Raw genomic sequence first — 5777 nt, forward strand, 5'->3', positions numbered from 1 at the left:
ATAACTAAAACATAAAATGCAGTAAAATTTTAATTCAAACGTCTCAATTTAAAAGTTTTTTTTGTTTCATTTTGGTTTGAAGAAAGCTGGAATGAAAAGTTATTTACAATCTTGACAGACGCTTCATTTAGTAAAATGAAAATAACAGTCTAGCAAGCAGATGTAAAAGATGATCAATTTAAAATTCAACGTTGCAATTACTGGAACTCCTTTTGGGAACAAAACGCTATCTGTTTCTAGTATTAGTTAACATTTCAACACGTTACCGTTACCGGAATATAATCCTTAGATAAGATCCTTTTGTCAACTGTTCGATGAACTGTTCTATAATACTAGGAAAGTTTGTACTCTAAAAAATAATGAATTTATCACTTATTTTGGCAGTTTTGTACAAAAGAGGTAAACATTCATACAAATGTATTGCTACATTTAATAAGAATAAGAATCCATGTTTTAACATCACAGTGTTTCTTCTAGTTTTGAGGTCGATCGTTATATCTTTTTTCTTTATATATATCTATATAACATATTTTTTTCTATTTCGTTTCCCGAAACCAATATGCTCGTCAATCAGTAATTACCTAGATAAATAAAATCAAGGGACACGTCAACACTATAATCAAGATTCTAGATGCTATATTTTCCGAGAAAGGCCAACCATGTTAAACGTGAATACAAGCGTTATTATTATTATCAACGTCATAGTACTTTCATTGGACCATCACTAAGCATGATGTATAATAATTATAATATACAACATTTGATAAAGCGCCCATTCTAGCAAACATAGACCACTCTAAAGCGCTTTACGGTACATAGATATACAATTTATACAATTAGCATATACATTAATCAGTACAATTTTGAGGAATTCGAAGGAGATGCCTTATCAGGCGCTTACTGCTAGTCCTATGCCACCTGGCTAATATCTCCCAATCTGTGTATGTCTGCGTGTTTGCTGGAAATGTAATGATAATACAGTTACTTAGCACCAAACGTTTATGATTATAAGAATGCCGGAACTATGACTATCGATAGGGATCTTTATGCCTACTACACACAAAACTCAACGCAAATATAGAATTGAACAAGGCCATCATAAGATGACAATTTATCATAAATGACATCATGACACAAACTATTAACATGATATTTACTGTCTATTTATATCCGTAGGTTGGGATTCGACAGAATTACGCCACAACAGACACATGAGGTCGGGTGTCTAGAGAGACAGAACAGAAAGGGTCATATGATAATGGGTGTCTAGGGAGAAACAACAGGAAGGGTCCTATGAGGACGGGTGTCTAGGGAGACAGAACAGAAAGGGTCATATGAGGATGGGTGTCTGGGAGCCATAACAACCATGGTTATATAAGGACGGGTACCTAGGGAGACACAACAGAAAGGGTTCTATGAGGACTGATACCGAGAAAGACACAACAGAAAGGATCACATGAGGTCGGGTGTCTAGAGAGACAGAACAGAAAGGGTCATATGAGGATGGGTGTCTAGGGAGAAACAACAGGAAGGGTCCGATGAGGACGGGTGTCTAGGGAGACACAACAGCCATGTTCATATACGGACGGGTACCTAGGGAGACACAACAGAAAGGGTCCTATGAGAAGGGGTGTCTAGGGAGACACAACAGCCATGATCATATAAGGAGGGGTACCTAGGGAGATACAACAGAACGGGTCCTACGAGGAAGGGTGTCTAGGGAGACAATAAAAAGATGATTGATTTCTTATTGTTCACTTCCACAGTTTCTGTTTAAATGTTCCATAAAGTGAGAACCGCAGACCGCAAAATGAGTATCAATGAGTGTTCTGCGTTAGTCTAAACCCTTATATAGAAAATAAAACCTCAACAAAAATATCTTATACACAGTTGCTCGCCTGTCCAGAAAGAAAAATAGTAGAGGAACACATTGGTCAATGATTACGCAAATGTTCCAATTTTCCTATTCATCAAGATATTGTAGCATTTGTAAACGCTAATTTTCGTTTTGAACACAAACAGGAAAGGACGATTTATTTAACGAGCTTTCGTAACGCCTGTTTCTTTTGTCAAGCACAAAAACGTCTATTTTCTTTGTCTTTGCTTGAAAAAGTTTTCGAAAACTCGCAAAATAATTTTGTGTTCAAAACAAATTGAGCATTTATCGTCTTTACCAAACTGATGAGTCTCGCTCCGAATTGTAGTATTTATATAAGTGTAACAACCAACAAGTAATTTGTTGTAATAATAGGCCCTAGGTATTACCACATCGGCGTCGTTAATGGACTGTATGCAGGTATTTTTTCCTGCTTCGTATGTGTCCTGTGCTGGCTGAAGTGTATTTTTCTCTGTTTAAAATGTAACGTACAGCTTTACATATGACTCTGTGCTTTTTGTCAGCTTTGTAGTTTACAATTTGATGCGTGTGTCATATGTTTATTTTCTGCAAATGTGCTGTACATGCTTTATATGCTTCATATTTTTACTGTTTAACGTTTCAATATGTATGTGTATTTTGTATTTTTGTGGGTTTTTTTTCTTGTTATGTATTTTTTGTTCTTTACATGTGTTTGTCGAAATATAAGCTCTTCGTAGCTTATGTTGTATGCTTATAATATTCGACGTAAAATAAAGCTTCTGTATCTGTATCTGTAGGTCTTGTCTGTCATGATATTAACAATATGACAGAAAGGTTCATTCATCTGTAATTTTGTCCTTGAACATTTTTTTGTACATATTCATTGATTTCGTAGGGTGCCTTGGTATCTGTCCCTCTCTATGATTAATTAATGACATATTTGTTTTTTCTATTTTCTCCTCTTACAACTGTTGTTGACGATAGATTTTGTTTTTAACCCGAAGCTGCATTTTTCACAAGAAGACAACTTTTTTCTTTTCAATAAGAATGCAATACAAGTGCTCATTGTTTTCTCTAGACAAGAAGATTTCTGTGCTTCTGTCTGTGGTCGTCGTCTTCAGAAAAGAAAATGAACCCATACTAAAAATGCAAGATGGTTCATACGCTAAAATTATGTCTGTGAACATAAGAGAACGTCTAAAAAAAGGAAACGACGAAATCTGATTATAATGCAAAACTCTTTGTATTCACTTCTGAATCTAGTTATAAAATGGGAGGCATGATATACAATATCATAATAGGTGATCCATGGTTGGACAGGAAACATAAAAAATAAACAAAAAATGCCTTTAACGATTTTGAATATAACCCGTTTCGTTGCATATGCATGATATACAATATCATAATAGCATAAACAAAATATCTGGAGGCGTTGAAATGTATTGCAGTATCATACACGCAAATATTTTAAGAGATAACACTTTAAATTCGTGATTATCAAACAGACTTGTTTAAAATTGGACTTACTGAATTCAAATAAGATTTTCCATGTTAATCTCTTGTAACACACTTTCGTACTAAGGCTGCTAACCTTTAAGTTTCGTCAAAAAGTATTGACTGACGGCAATAGAATAACTAGGTCCTCAAAAACACATTTTTCTGGAGCGTACTCAAATACATTTGATACAAATTCATGTGTAAAGGGACAAAACTCCTAGACATAGCCTGACACAAAATTGTGTTCCAAATATTAATTAAATGTTATACCACTTTATTTCTGTATCTTATCAATTATTGATCTTGTTCCATCTCCGTCATATGTTAGATAACACGAGGACCGCACTTTGTCTCCTCGGTTTCCGGGATTTCTATCAAAAAACAGTTCCATCCTTGCCCTCATGTTTTCATTAAGAAGAATTTCTTTATTTCATTTTACCACATTTTTAAGGAGATAACTACTTTGAGGATATGTTTATTAAAAGATCACGGTTACTTATTTTCGGGAAAGGGCGTCGATAATGTTCATCTACTTACTTACTTAATCCTCCTCGCCCCGTATGGGACATAAGTCATCACCAATGCGTCTCCATTTGTGTCTGTCGTTGGCAGCGTGTTGTGCCTTGCCTCATGAAAGCCCCATCTCTTCCAATTCCAATGTGATGGTTCGTCTCCAATGTTCATGTAACTTGTACCCATTCCCTTTGCTGTATGTATCCTTATGGCAATAAAATATGTTTGAACTATTTTTTAACGTTTTGCAACTGGTATATAGTGTGTTCTTATGTGATGTAATTACACACTGATTGTAACTATACTTTGTAATCGAATAATGAAAAACAATTATCTTTAATAATACGTGTATGTTGCAAAACAAACCGTAATCAGAAACAGATGAAGCAGAAGGCTATTTATAGATTCATTATTCGGTACTTGGAAACAGTAATGGTTAGGTAAAGACGATGTTCCTTGCAATAAAATCAATGAAGAGTTCAAAGATTTTGAAGTGCAAAAATATCTCATTGAAATGTTATAAGGATTCGTACAACTAAATCGGCTAATCAGAAAGTGTTTTCAACGATTATAATCCCTACCTAAAATTTGTTCCGGTAATGCAGTGCCTTTTAGTAATTTAAATTGGTAATTTTTGACAGAGTTTTCATTGAATAACATCTACAGATATTTAACTTTGGAAAAACATACAATTTTAGTAGATTTTATTGTTTGATGACATATAGCAATGAGGTCAAGAGTCGGGGGGAGTTCCCGTCTGCTACCTTGGTTTGGCTTGTACACGTTTGGCTTTCAAAAGAAACGCCTGTAAAGCTCTAATATGCCATTTAGCCTGCTAAAAAAGCCCATTTAAGCCTTCGTCTGGTGTGTGTATATGAATCTTGACAGTTGTCACGCGTGTTGATCTTCAAATATATAGGCTATTAACGCAAAAATTAAGTAAAACAATTATAATCCGGTCATGAAAGCATGACATTATATCCGGTCACATTGTTCTGTCAACGATGGAACAGCAGGTAAACAGAGATACAAAAATAGTGTCTTCTGAAAACATAAGTCACGTTTCAAGGTTAAACTGTAGAATGGAGCTTGAGTTTAAAAACAACGTCACCTAACCTGAAGGGGACTCGATATCATTTGTCGAGTTATAGAAAACGTCAATTAACAGTTATGTGAAATCAAATGCTTACATGAACGTATGTGTAAATTAAACCAGAAGATTATAGAAACATGTTGTAAAGTATCAACGAACCCTCCCCCCCTTTATTTTTAGAATCTACGTATTATATCAAAAATGAAATACAATTAACCTGTTAGATGTGTATTTGAAGTTAGAGCAATGAGTTTCTATTCAGCAAAGGGCGTTATCGGGCAAACGACAGATTTTTAATGATAAATGTTATTTAAAATGAAAGGAGTCGCTTTATTCTGCTGCAAATGTTCCTTGTGCGTAAAAAAGGTCGATGTTGTTAATAATGTTCATCGATGTTCCTTACAGTTTCGTTTTCATTTTGCCGGTTCTTAATATGATGACTTGGCATTTCTTGTTAATGAGGCAGCAGACACTTACCCGTCCGAAACATCTAGTACATTGTATTATTTCCCTTTTAAATGGCCTCTGTGTACATCTTCCTGTTGTTCAAATATTTGTTAAAGGAATTAAGATATTCCGGATTATGTAGTTATAAAATTACAATATATGTTATATTACAAGTGAAAGCAGAATTGGGAACAAAAATAATAAGTTACAAAACAATAATGATATATACTTCATTTCCGTTACATGGTTGTGTGAAAAGTTATTTTGAGTGAAATGGTTTTACTTTAAATTTTAAACTTGTATCTGATTAAATTTATTTGAATTTAAACATTTACTGCCACAAATACTCATTAATTATTTACACTAGCA

This window comes from Mizuhopecten yessoensis, unplaced genomic scaffold (assembly GCF_002113885.1).
Source record: "Mizuhopecten yessoensis strain PY_sf001 unplaced genomic scaffold, ASM211388v2 scaffold6505, whole genome shotgun sequence".
Lineage (NCBI taxonomy): Eukaryota > Metazoa > Mollusca > Bivalvia > Pectinida > Pectinidae > Mizuhopecten > Mizuhopecten yessoensis.